The sequence below is a fragment of the Microcebus murinus genome, chromosome 7 (genome assembly GCF_040939455.1).
Source record: "Microcebus murinus isolate Inina chromosome 7, M.murinus_Inina_mat1.0, whole genome shotgun sequence".
In the NCBI taxonomy this organism is placed as follows: Eukaryota; Metazoa; Chordata; class Mammalia; order Primates; family Cheirogaleidae; genus Microcebus; species Microcebus murinus.
In genome coordinates this window covers 9,115,927-9,130,405 of record NC_134110.1, presented here as the reverse complement: position 1 = coordinate 9,130,405, position 14,479 = coordinate 9,115,927, and the positions used below count along the sequence as shown (strand labels likewise).

The 14,479-nt window shown below is 44.3% G+C and overlaps 1 protein-coding gene across 7 annotated transcripts in view; it reads right to left on the bottom strand.

The window, feature by feature from the left end:
• The window catches only part of SV2B (synaptic vesicle glycoprotein 2B), a 158,273-nt gene extending 149,081 nt beyond the window's left edge, over nucleotides 1-9,192 (bottom strand). Inside the window, exon 1 of one of the 7 annotated variants that reach the window (XM_076004784.1) lies at nucleotides 9,078-9,192. The gene's annotated coding sequence lies outside the window, so the exon portion shown is untranslated. Of the gene's footprint in view, nucleotides 1-6,063; nucleotides 6,086-6,115; nucleotides 6,225-6,858; nucleotides 7,138-7,178; nucleotides 7,768-7,948; nucleotides 8,511-8,663; nucleotides 8,743-9,077 lie in introns of those variants that run through there. The other 6 variants (XM_020289073.2, XM_020289072.2, XM_020289071.2 and 3 more) reach the window with 6 other exon arrangements.
• Between the last annotated feature and the right edge of the window lie 5,287 nt (nucleotides 9,193-14,479).

The following is a 14,479-nucleotide window of genomic DNA, read 5'->3' as shown; positions in this document are numbered from 1 at the left end:
CTGTAGGCATGCACCACCACACCCAACTAATTTTTTTTTTAATTTTTTTAGAGACAGGGTCTCTCTATTGCCCAGACTGATCTCAAACTCCTGGCCCCAAGCAATCATCCTGCCTCAGCCTCCCAAAGTGCTAAGATTACAGATGTGAGTCACCACACACCACCACCACCTCTCATTTCAGGGGTTTCTAAGCATGGCAATGAAGGGGACCCAGGCCTCACTCTCCTGTTCTCTCCTGGCCTCCCAGGTGAAGTTATGTGCTGCAGCCCCAACCCGGGCTCTGATCTTCTCTCTATCATTAGCTACTGTATGATCTTAAATAATTTATTTCCTTCTCTAAATTCAGCACCTTCCTTTGCCTAATAAGGAGTTTAGATTCCCTGCTTTCTAAGGCCCCTTCAGCTCTGAAAGACTAAGATCCTACAATTCAATTAAGGCATTTCATTGTCTTGAACTTATTCTGGACCTGGAAAGGAACCTGCCTGTGATATATTCATTAAAGCAAATCACGCCCACTCAGGAGTAATGATGGATGGCTCATTTATCCACGGACATGTTCCGCTCCTTCTCCCCTGCAGTGTCTATTAGCAGGTCTCTGTCATGGAACAACCATGAAAACAGAATTGTAAATCACACCTATCACACCAAGGTGAGTTTTGGGAGCCCAGAGTTCCTGCCAGCACCCACACCACCATGGCTGGCATGGGAAGCATTTAGTAGCACCCAGCTCCCAGCTTGAACAGGCAACTCCAGCCCCAGACATCCCTAATTCAAGAAGGCCCCAGAGGTCTAGAAAAGTTACCTTCTCTTAAATCTATGCAGACAGAGCTGACAGAGAAAGAAATGAGGTTGTGCATCCACTTGTCCAAGGGTACTTTTGTCTGTGATTTCTTTTCTCCGAGTCTCAGTTTTCTCACCTGTAAAATGGGTCAGGAGGAAGGATGTGGCCTATAGGATCATTAGCTCCTAAAGAAGTTCAGTTCTGAGGGGTTAAACAGACACCAGTTAGGGGAGAATTTTCAATTGCCTTTTGGGAAAAGAAAGCAAATGCTACTCTCTCCCCTACCAACCCAAGACAGAAGCAAGCTCTAAAGATTAAAGAGAACGGGAGCTGGGCGGAGCAGACGTTTGTACAGAAAACTGGAAGACCTGATAGAGCCACAGGCTTCTGCGTGGAGAGCTGATGGAGGGAAGCCATGGTGTGGCTCTTGTCGCCAGGCCAGGAGACACTGCTGGGTGAGCTGCCCTCAGTGGTCAGGACATCAAGGGAGCTTTGGGCTTTGCTGATGATGCATGTGAGGGCTCAGAGGGAAAGCTGAGTATATGATCCTTGATCCAAAAGAGGTCAGAATGGCAGCAAAGGCATCAAGGAGGCTGGCGGGGGGAAACCATTAGATGCTGAGTACCTTCTGGGTGCTGAAGACTTAGCTCATCACTGTCACTTACACTCTCATTTCTTGCCCAGGCCAGTGAGAAGCAACCAGGAAGAGCCTTGGCCAATAGAGCAACCGCAACAGCATTTATTCATCACGTATCTAGATGGGGTAGGGACGTGCCTGCTATGGTCCTGGAACAGGAGAACAGCAGAGTTTTCCAGCAGAAGACCATGGAGAAGGTTTTGTGGGACTCATCTGATAAGAAAGCTTCTGCATCTACATACTCCAAGTGAGTCAGAAATTTTCATCATGGAATTCCAACAAACTGCATGACGCTGCAGAACTGAGCTAAGGAGGTCGGCTCATTGCAGAGAATGGAACGTTGGTTTCCCTCTGAGGCACCTTGAAGTCTCTAGCCCATAAGGTTTATTTGTAGTCCACCTGTCTCATTTTGAACAGCATGGTCTCATGCACATAATCTTGTGAATAGCACTGGCAACATTACATGACAGGTTCTCAGTGCTCCCTTCACACGAGATCTTTCAGTCCCTCAGCTGGCATGGGGATCCCTTAATCAGCACTTAGGCCGCCATACTTCCAAGTCCAGGAGCGTGAAGAGCACTGCACAGCACTTGGGTATATCATCACTATTCTCATCTTCATCTTCATCATCATCATCACTACCACCACCACTGCCGCCATTTTACAACTGAGGAAATCAAGCCTCAGGGAAATTAAATAACTTACTCAGGTTTACACAGCTAGAAAATAATGAAGCTTGAGTGCAAACCCAGTTCTATCTGATTCCAAAGCCCATCGCTTTGTCCTATGCCCCATATGGTCAGGTCTAGACCCCACACACAAAAATGAAGGCCAGCTTGCAATTCCCTTCTCACACTTCCTTCTGGGCTTCAATTCCTTTTCTCCACCATTGACACACACACACACACACACACACACACACACACACTCTCTCTCTCTCTTTCCCTCTCTCTCAAACACATACACACACCAAAAAAAACCACTTTCAATTGCAGTACCTGCACAAAAAAACAAAAAACACTTTCAATTGTTTGAAAAGAAATTTAATTTCTTTGTTTTGCTCCCTCGACCCAGTATCATTGCAAACAACACTCATACGCACACATAATCAGACACATCATGGGGAGAAAACAGACAGCACCTACACTCTGAAACTGAAGTCGTCCCAGCCCCAGCCATTTCCTATAGGCTATTGCCTATTTCTTCCTTTTATAAACAAGAACACATTATGCAAGATACGGTAAATGTGGGATTTTGCAGGCAAGCTGGTGACACTCGGCATAAATTGATTTAAATAAATTTCTCCCCCTTTCAGGATACTTCCTTGCTTCTGCTTTGTCTTAAATTAAGAGCAGTACAATAATAACCAAAGAACATCACACCCCTGAATTTCAGGCACCTGTCTCTGAAGGCTCTTTTCTCCCTTTTTGAAAGTATGAGCTATTTTTTGGTTTTCACTTGTTCTTCTTTCTTACTTGTCACCACACATTGCTTTCTGGATGAGATAAGCAATTGGAGCCTTCACATTTAAAGTCTGTTTTTAGTCCAAAAGATCCACAATGATGCTCCCATGAGACCGTGGAAAGAAAGGGAATAATTTCAAGGAGTTACACTTTAAGATATACCAAAGCAAAAATATGCAGTCAACTCTGGTAATTACATAGTTCCATTCACTCATTCAGTACATATTCATTGAGCACATACTATGTGCCAAGCAATATTCTGGACACCTGACTCATGGAACAGACAAATAAAAAAATGCTAATGATACTAATGCTAATGATACTAATGATACTAAAACTGCTAATGATACTAATACTCCTTCCTGGACCTCTTCTCAGAATTCTAGACACTTATATGCGACTATCTACTTAACATGTCCCATTGGATGTCCACTCGAACCCCATGATTGCTCCTCCTCCATCTCAGGGAAGGGCTACTCCATCCAGTTGCTCAAGTCAAAATTCATGAAGTCACCCTTGACTCCCTCCACTTTGTCATACCCTAAATCTAACTCATCAGCAAATGCTGTCTGCTCTACCATCGAATATATTCAGAATTTGGCCACTTCCCACCACCTGAACCACTGTTTCTCCTGGTTCAAACCACCATCATCTCTTACCCAGCTCACTGCAGTAGCATCCTGACTGATCTCCGCTTCCACCCTTCCCCACCTGGAGTCTCTTCTCAGCTCGAAAGCCCAAGTGATCCTTGTAAAACATAGATCAGATCATGGCATCCTATGCTCGAAATTCTCCATCTTCCTCAAAGTGAAGGCCAAACTCCACGCAAGGCCCTACAAGACCTTGCATTGCCTCACTCCCTGCTCCTTCTCTGACGTCATCTTCTCCTATGCCCGCCCTGTCTAACTCAGGTCCTTCTTCACGAGTCTCCCTGCTACTCCCGGAACATGCCAGTACTCTGCTGCCTCGGGGCCTTTGCACTTATTCTCTCTACCTGGAATGCCCTTTCCCCAGGTATCTATCAGGCTCACTCATTCACTTCCTTCACATCACCCTGACCACCTTATATGAAATATGCACCCCTCACCCCACCTTCCCCTCCCCCCCACCATTCAACCAAGCACTTCCCGTCTACCTTTCCCTGCTTGATAGTCTGTAATCACCTGATTTTACACATTCACTTATTTACTTATATAAAAAATAATATTATTTGTCTCCCTCAACTAGAATAAATGCTTCACACAGTGCATCATGGGTATTTTATTAATTGCTGGATCCCTGCCTATAACATGCCTGGCACATAGAGAACACCCAATAAATATTTAGTGAATGAATGACTATCTAGAGCAGGGGTCCTCAAACTTTTTAAACTGGGGGCCAGTTCGCTGTCCTTCAGACCGTTGGAGGGCCAGACTATAGTTTTAAAACAACTATGAACAAATTCCCATGCACACTGCACATATCTTATTTTGAAGTAAAAAAACAAATGGGCAAAAACACCCGCATGTGGCCCATGGGCCGTAGTTTGAAGACTCCTGATCTAGGCATCACAAGGGCAAGGACAGGCATTGCCCATTTAAGCAGAGTAAAGAAGAAAAGGAGACTTTAAATATTAAGGAGCTTTAAATATTAAGGTCCCCTATGGTAGACTGATTGCACAAATATCCCAAGTTCTTCCCCTTCCTGTATCCATATACTTTGCAATGTGACTATGTAGCTCCTCCTATCAGAAAATCTATTTCCCTACCTCTTCCCTACCTCACTCTGGGCTGCCTGGGTCTTACTTTCTGTCAATAGATAAGGATAAAGTGATGACGTGCCTGTTATATGCCAGTTAGAAGCTTAGATCTCAAGCAGGCCTGAGAGCTTCCACTTTTTCTTGGCCACCTGCCACTACCCTGTGAGCATGCCCGGCTGGCCTCCTGGAGGCTGCGTGACCACCTGGAGCAGAGCCAAGTCGTCCCAGCTGAGGACACCCCCAAGCAGCCAGCCCCCAGACACTCCAACAGCAGACTGAAAAATCACAGGAGCACGCACAGCCGAGATCAGCCAAGCACAACTCGGATCTGCAGAACACCCCAGCCAACCCACAGACATGCGAGAAAAGAATAAATGGTGGTTGTTGTAAGCCACTAAGTTCAAAGGCGATTTGTTCTGCAGTCCCATTGACAAGATCAGTCCCTAGAGCAGGCCTCTAAGCTGCTTTGCTGTGAGTAAATGTGCATCAGGAAACCTCCTTGTGACTGGTGCTCATGGCAGGGATCTGCAGGAAGAAGACACACAAGCCATGCCACACGGCGTCTCAGCCACCGCCAGTGGACACGCTGGCATGTAGGTGAACGAGGTCGCCGTGCTTGGCCCAGAGAGACAGATCAGGTTTCAGAGCCAGCAAGACTAAGAGCCAGACCTTGTAGGGAGGGAATTCACAGAAGTAAATGTTACCTTTTGAGATGACATGAGGGATACCCAGCCAGACACCCTGACCTTGAGCCAGCCTCACCATGCCCTAGTTCTCAGAAACTTCGACAAGGTTCTCAGGCATCCCACCCCCTTTCTGTCCATGGAACATACTACAGCAGCCCTGCTGCACCAAGGACAGCTGCGTGGTGGGGCTCTCGAACCCCCAAACCCTGCTTTCTCTAGAGCAACAGACTCTCCACAGGGCTGAGCAGCAGACTGTGATTTTATGTTAAAAATTCCGTGGTATACCAAAGGTCAGTGTATTTCCAGACGATTCCAATATTTTTCTATGACCATAGAAACTCTTCTCATTCTCAAAGAAAAAAAAAAATAACTTGCAAGGACAATACCTGCTGGACTATCTGCTAAAGATGACCCTTTCATTGTGAGGGAAAGGAATAAAGAGACATAATATTAAGGTCCAAAAGAAGCGCCAACACAATCCTCAGTCTGGATGAAAGAAAGCTGCATGCTGTGTTGCGGTTTCTCCCAAATGCCTGTGCTTCCTGCTGCCTTGCGAAGATTTATGCCTTCTGCTTGCTGCATTCGTTTATGGAGTGACCACAGGTACCTATGTCTACTGACCAACCTTCTCATAAACATTAAGAGTTTAGGATTTCAGCGCACATCTCTTAGTGACAAATATAAATCAGGAGAAGCACTCCCTCAATGACCTTGCCGTGTTATCCCTGTGACCTCCACCCCTACTGCTGTCCCCTCACCTGCTCAGCCCCAGCCTCCTTGGCCTCCTTTCCGGTTTTCTTGTGAACCTACCTCTCTCCTGCCTCCGAGTTCTGCAGGAGCTGTTACTCCGCCCAGAATGCCTGGCTTTCTCCCTCCCTTCCCCAGAGGTCTGGAAAAATGTCATTTACCAGCCAAGCCTTCCCTGACCAAGCTGCATTAAAAAAAAAAAATAACAAGCCCCACCCCTCCCTCTAGCAGCACTCCCCAATCCTCTTAGCCCGTTTTATTTTTCTCCTTTACAGTGTCTCATCGGCTGGGACACGATATGTTTACCTATTTGTTTGTCCATTCTCTTATAGAAACACACACACACACACACTCACACACACATGCTAAGTTAAGCTCCTTGAGGGTAAGGGCTTTGTTTGTTCATTTCTGTCTCCCCCACTCCTAGAGCAGTGCCTGACACATAGTAGGACGACAATGAGTGAACTGCCATTTCTGGAGCACCTACTTTGTGCCAGGCAATTTATATATGACAATCATTTAACAATGAGCAAAATATTTTAAGTTATCTTTTATGTAATTATTATAACAACCCTATTATTATTTCCAGTTTACAGATCAGGAAACGGAAGCTCAAAGAGGCTATGCAACTTGCCCAAGACGCTCACTAGGTCTGCGTGAGCATCACAGCCCACACTCCTTGCAGTGCGCCGGCTGCTTTCCAAACACCTTAACGATGGTGTAGGTTACAAAGTGCACCCGGCACCCGTCTCTGGCAAATATGCATAGCACAAGAGCTCTTCGCTCTATCATTTTTCTTCACTCACCGCAGCTTTTGTCTAGGAAGAAACATCCATTTGGCTTGGATTTTCACCTCCCAGAGCAGACTGGTAGTAACAGCGTTAGCCTTCCTTTATGCCCCCCGTTTAGAGACAATCAAGGTCAGAGTTTTCCTTTTGAACCAGGCTGGGACGAGAACAGACAGGTCAGGGACTCAGGAAGAAGAAGACAGAAGTTTGCTCCAAACCTCCCTCAGAATTTTCCAGAGTCCCTGCCTTTGTGAAGTGCTGCTTCCAAACCTTCATAGCCCTGGAATTCAGGAAAACCATCCAATAAAGAAAAAAAGGGAAAATATAAAAAGTCTGACCTGCATTGGTCGGGCTCCTCCCTTGGTGTCACCCTGTGTCTACTGGGTCTAGTCACGTACTGCAAACGCCGGCCCTGCTGAGACTTGCACAGCTCTGCCCATCCAGCGGCAGTGACGGTGAGGAGGTGGCTGTGATGCGGGTCACTTGCAGACCAAGGCACCCAGAGAGGGACCAATCCGCTGCTGACATCCATGTAACGCCTAACCCATGCGGGCTTCGCTTTAAAAATAATCATTGCCACCACCAGCTCCCTCCTCTCTGCTCCCACTGTTCTTTCCCACCACCGTCATTGAACTTGTCACACCTTATGACCGGGTGTCTCCCCCCACCAGCTGTGAGCTTCTGGGGAGGCAGGACTCTGTTTTCTCATCTCCACATCCCTAGGATTAACCTCACCTCTGACACGTCCTAAGTGCTCAGTGAATATTTAGTGACTCAAGAAAGATGCAGAATGTGCCTCTCCTGTAAGTACTTCATACACGGGAGCAAGCAGGACAAGTCACCTCTTCTGGAAAGGGCCGGAAACAGGAACACAGAAGAGACCAGTGTAGACCAGAACCACTGCTCAGCGGGCTGCAGTGCCCAGCTCCCCCCATACGCACACCTCTCATCCCTCACCTGCCACTCCCCGAGTGCCAGAGCCACCCACATTCGCCTCCCCAACAGGTTTAGGAAAAAAGCATCCCCCAGCGCCCCACCCCACCCCACCCCACCCCACGCGGGCTGCTCTCATCAGAGCCCAAGACAGCGACCAGCGACGTTAAGTTACCTTTAAACGGAGCTAGTTTTGTCACCTGCTATTTCTGAATAAAGGATCTTGTTTCATCAGCCCTGCTGAACCCTGGACAGCTGAGCGATCCACCACTCCTCTGCGGAAAAAACAGCAGTGCCTCCCTCCTTCGTGGCTAAATGAATTTGCTCGCCCCTCCCTGCAAAACAAATCATGTTCCTTTCCTTGCGCTAAAACCCATCCATAAACAAGCACTGTGTCCCCGAGACAGCTCCCACGCCCTCCACAGACGGAAATGCACGCTCACAATCCCCAACCGGGGCCACCAGGTGTAAGCGCGTTTCTAATCTGTTCTTTAAGAACCGCCCAACAACAACAACAAAATGCATCTGATAGGAATAGAACTGAAACTCAAAGCGGTGGCTAGGAAGCTTATGGAAACGGAGCTATACATGTCAGCAGCCTAAGTTGCAAAACTACTTAACCGAGCTAATAGTTCAAGCAGGGTTTAAAAAACGGCCCTTGGGGAGGCCACCTTCAGAGAGGCGCGCAGCCCGGGCAGCGGGCAAGTCCTTGCTTTTCTGCGCCCGCTTTCCAAGTCTCTCTCCCTGTCTTTTGTGCCATTTACTATAAACCACCCTCAGCGGTACCGGCGTGTGCGTTTCAGCCCCGCAGGCGAGCCCGGGAGCCCCGGCGCGCTGGGGTCCGCGCCCGGGCCGGGTCTGCACGCCCGCAGCGAGAACGCGAGCCCTACCTGGGTGGGAAGCCGCCGGCCGCCGCGTCCGTGCGGGCGGAGCAGCGTCCGCCCCGGCAGCCGCGCAGCAGCTCGGGCCCCGGCGGCGCTGGGGCGATCGGCGGAGGCAGGCGCGGCCGCGCTCACACCTGCATCGCCGCGCCCACGCCGCAGCCGCCGCCCGCCCCGCGCAGCGCGCCGCGCGCCCCCGCACCACCCGCTCCCGGGCAGGAGGCTCCAGCTGCGCGCGATCGGATCCCAACCCGCCCTCTTCCCGGCAGGGCATTAAGGGTGTTCGCTGCGGGCAGGCAGCTCTTTGCGTCTAAATCCCTTGCCGATTGGGGGCTGGATGCTTGGGATGGCTCAGGGGGCAGGAGGACCCGCGGGGGCGCAGGCTCTCCGGATTTGCAGACCAGTAGGCGTTAAACTTCTTACTCCCCGAGTTGTGTGCCCAGCGGATAAAGGGCGTCGTCTCGCTCTCTGCACCGCGCCCAGGGCGAGGGGGCGCTGCGACGCCACTTGCTCTTTCGCCGGCCCCAAACTGGGCTGAGGACAAGACCCAAATCCCCGGGAAGGGGAATCCTCTGATCTGATCGTGTCATCCCCTGAATAGCTTCGGGGATGGGTGTTGTTAAACAGCTCTGCCCTCCTTGCCCCAGCAGGAGCTGAAAAGAGCCTACTTGGCCAGCGGGGGATGGAGGAAAGCCTGGAGGGCTGCATGCCTTCCACCTCTGTCGCCCCCCTTCCAACGCCCCCCACCACCACCACCTCCACTCACAAGAATTCAGCAAATTAAACTGCCAGAGCTCACCCAGCATTTAAAGACTCTTTTTAGGAGCATACGGCTCCTTCTGGGAGGAGCAACGAAATGACACTGGAAATTTGGGGGCAAAATCAGACCCGGAAATGCTACAGGTGCCTGGCTGCCTCTAGGATCCGGGACTAAGTGCCTTCCCTAATAGTGCTGAAATGGAGGCAAGTCGTGAAAGTCTTCCCTCTTCGCCACCCAGCACATCTGCCACCAACAAGGTGTTCAGGCTCACCTCCTCACCCCTCTCCCTGCAGGCAGCGCCCTGCGCTCAGCCCCCTAGTTCCTGCCTGGCGCTGGCCTCTGTCCAGTCTCTCACCTGGACCGCGCACAGGGGCTTCAACCACTACGCCTCCTAGAGTAAATGTGACTCGAATCTTGACTTCTTCCTACCTAAAACCACACATTGGCTTCCCTGTATCCTTAAAAAAAAAGTCCCAACTTTTAACACATCACTTATCCACATCATAGCGCACTGCAGCCTCGAACTCCTGGCCTCAAGCGATCCTTTTCTTTATACCTTTTCCCAGGCAAAACCACTCATACCCCAGATGTGACCACCATTCTGACCCCTTTAGAATTACTTAGTATTGCCTCTCCTTGAACTGCATATGAATGGAGTCACGTAGCATGTACCCTTCTGAGTCTGGCTTCTTTCACTCAAAATAATTTATGTGAGATTCATCCATATCATTACTTACATCGGTAGATCACTCTATTTTATTGCAGTATGTACTATTTTATCGCCTGAAGATAACACTATTTATTTATCCCTTCTCCTTGTGTTGCTTCCAGTATTTAGCTGTTAGGAATAAAGCTGCTATGAACATTTGACAGACACACGCATGCTTTTCTTTTGAGTACATAACTAGAAGTAGAATTGGAGGGTCAAGGTTAAGTGCATGTTTTGCTTCAGTAGATACAGTACTACCAAACAGCTTTCCAAAGTGATTGTACCAATTTACAGTCCCACCAGCAATATTTGAGGATTCCAGATGTTCTACTTCTTTGTCATAAGTTGACATTGTCAGTGTTTTTAATTTTAGCCATTCTTGTGGATGTGTAGTGGTATTTCAGTATAGTTGTAATTTGCATTTCCTTGATGATTAATGATGTTGAGCAATGTTTCATATGCTTATCAGCCATTTGGATATTCTTTTATGAAGTGTCATTTCAAGTCTTTTGACCAATTTATTGGGATTTTTGTCTTTTTCTTATTGATCTTTGTTTTAGATATGAATCTTTGGTTGGATGTACGTAGTTTTAATATCTTTTCCCAGTTTGGAGTTTATATTTTATTCTCTTAATTTTAATGAAATATAACTTATCAATTTGTTCATGATTAAAAGATAAACTATATGATTTTTTTCATGTCCTGTTTAACAAATCTTTATGTATCTCAGGGTTGAGCACCTATTGTCCAATATTTCCTTCTACAAGCCTTTCTGTTTTAGCCTCACATTTTGATTTATCTTCTCTTTATGTGTAGGATAAGGTACATTCAGAATGTTTGGGGGTTTTTTCCCCATATATATAGCCAGATGGTTCAAAACCATTACGGAAAAGTTTTTAACCAATTAGCTCGCAATAGCACCTTTGTTGCAAATCAAGTGACCATCTATGTGTCAATCTATTTCTAGGTTCCTCCATTCTATTTCATTGGTCTATGTACATATCTTTATGCCAGTACTACACTGTCTTAATTAGTTCACCTTTATTGTAAGTCTTGAAATCTGATAACATTTGTCCACCAACTTTTTCTTCTTCCTAATTGTCTTGGCTCTTTTAGGTCCTTAACTTTTACACATGAATTTTAGAATCAACTTGTCAAATTACATACACACAAACCCTATTGGGATTTTGATTAGAAATGCCTTAAATCTATAGAAAAATTTGGCCAGAAAATAACACCTTAACAATATTATCTTCCAATCATTTTACATTGTATGTCTCTCTATTCATTTTTGTCCTTTTTAATTTTTCAGTAATATTTTATAGATTTCAGTGAATAGACCTTGCACATATTTTGTCACATTATGCGTAAGTATCTGATGTTTAATTGTATTGTAAATAGCACTTTAACTTCATTTTCCAATTATTTATTACTAGTATATCAAAATAAACTTAATTTTTGTATTAACCTTCATTGGCATCAAAATAAAATTGATTTCAATATATTATCCTCATAGTCTACATCTTTGTACCTTTGCAAAATTCACTTATTAATTTTAATAATTTGTATATTCTTCCAGATTTTTGAGGTACATAATATATGTGAATAAAGACAATTTTACTTTTTCTTTGCCAAGGTTTATATCTTCTATAAAAACTTTTTCATGCCTTATTGCTGTGGCTAGGACTTCTCATACAATACTGAATAAAAGTGATGATACCGGACATTATTGTCTTATTCTCAAATTCAGGGAGAAATTTTTGTACTGTTACGTGTGATATTCAGTCTAAAAGTGGTGATAATGAACAGTCTTGTCTCACTTGTAACATCAGAAGGAAAACATTTTAACCATTAAGTATGAAGATAACCATCAATGTGAAGGGGAGGAAAAATAATTTTCCCTCTACCCTTCTAATTTTTTAGCTGGGCCCCTGTAACAAAAGACAAATTAACAAGAGAAAAACAAGTTTATTAACATGTATATCTCATCTATACATGGGAGCTACCCAGAGAATGTGTACTACAACGGTGGTTTAGAACCCCAGCTTTTCTAGCACCTTCCACAAAGAACAATACATTTTTAGAGAAGAGAGAAAAAGGAAAAGGGCCTTGAGTTTCAAGAGGTGGTAAATTGTGGGAAGGCAAACACTTGGGAACTAATGGTAGATAAAGGATAGTTAGCAAAGTTTGTTGTGTAAATTCCTCTGCTACTGTGTCTGGGCTGATAAGAGTCTAAAGTCATCTCCATTTAGTGACTAACTTTTGTCCTTCCAGATAGATAGGAAAGGAGGGATACCCTTGTAAATGTATGTCCTGTTTTTAGGAAAATAGGGGGAGAGCAGAGAGCTTTTCTTGTATCTGGCTTTTGTCAATTTTCTTTGGCTCAAAATAAGCCTTATGCCAAAGTGACACATTTTAGAGTGGCATTTTTAACCTTTACCAGATTAAAGAAATCCCCTTTGTATGTTAGTTTGCTGAAAAATATACAATAAATGTGTCAAATTTTCTCATTTGTTTTGCATCTATTGAGATGACCATATGGTTTTTTTTCTTTCATTTGATTACTATGGGGAATTACATTGATTGACTTCTGAATGTTAAGCCAAACTTACATTTCTCAAATAAACCCCATTTGTTCATGACACAGTATTTTTTTATCATTGTGTTTGATATGATAATATTTGGTTTAATATTTTTGTGTCTGTTCCTGAGAGACGTTAGCTTGTAATATTTCTTTCTTATGAGATCTCTGTCAAGTTTTTGTGTCGGGTTTGCTGGCCTCATAAAATGAGCTGAGAAGTATTTTCTCAGTTATTTTTCCTGGAATAGTTTACGTAGATTGGTATTCTTTCTTTCTTAAAGGTTTTTAAATTAAATCACTATGTCTCCTCTATTTACTTTTTGCCTTTCCCTTTTCAGATTTTTCTGTTATTTGGGTATTTTAGAGATTGTTCAGTGCAACTCTAATTGCAGTTTATGTTAAATTATTATTCATCACTTCCCAAATAATGTAAAACCTTGCACAAGTTTAACTCCATTTAATTTTTCCTGACCTCCGTGCTGTTTTCATATATTTTACTTATATAAAGTTTATAAACCCCTAAAAAGTCAATACTCTTCTATATTGAACTACACAGTTTCCATTCTTAGTGATCTTCAGTCCTTACTAAAGTTCTGCACTTCTATCTGAGATCTTTCACTTCAGCCCACACAACCCTTTTTAGTATTTCTTGCAATGCAGTTCCACTAGTGACTCATTCTCCCAGCTTTTGTTTGATTTAGAATGTCTTTATTTCACCTTTATTTTTGAAGTATGTTTTTCCCTATGTATAAATTTGTAGATGATGTCTACATTCCAAAGACAATTTCATCCTATTGTCTTCTTGCTTCCATAGTTTCAGTTGAAAAATCTGCTCTTGGCTTATTATTAATTCTTTGAAAATAAGGTCTTTTTTTTCGTTTTGCTGTTTTTGGTATTTTTCTTTATCGTTTCTTTCAGAACTGTAATAATAATATTCCTGGAGGGATTTAGAATATGTCTTCGCAAAATATGCCACTTGGCACATTCGTTATTTTGAGCTAAAAGAAATTGAGAACCAGCCAACACAGGAAGAGAGCTACACTGGGACAACTTTTTCTCACTTGAGAGACTTTTATTTGCATAACAAGGTGGCTTCATTCACCATATATGTCCTCCCCTCACCTTCCCATAATTTGTCTCCACACCCTCCAGAAGCTCCAAACCTCTATTCCTTTCTGTAGCTCGGAATGATGTAAAGTCTCAATTATCTAGTCACGTCCTTGACTCTCATATTTTTGTGAGTCTCCCATGTATATATAATTAGAATTGTTTTTTTTTCTCTTATTAATCTGTCTCATGTCAAGTTAATTTGTAGACCAGCTGAAGAACCTAGAAGGATAGAAGGAAGCATTTTTCCTCCCCTGTATTCCTATGTGTTATTTCTTTGTGTCTATCCTAATTGTGGTTCTCTGAGCATCTTGAATTTGTGGGTTCATGTCTTTTACAAGTTTTAGAAAATTCTCAGCCTTCATTTTTCAAAGGTTGTTTTTGCCCTGTTTTCTATGCTTTTGGATTGAGAGAGCACACATGTTACACATAGTCAAACTATTGTGATATTGCTCTGCATGTCTCTTACATTCTATGCTATTCTCTTTTTACCTTCTTTGTGCTTTAGCTTGAATATTTTCTATAGATCTTTCTTTGAGTTCACTAAACTTGTTTTCTCCTATGACCAGTTTGCTTTTAAAACTCTTAAAACCCATGCAATGAGGTTTTTGTTTGTTTGTTTTTGTTTTTTGTGGTTTTTTTTGGTTTTTTTTTTTGAGACAGGGTCT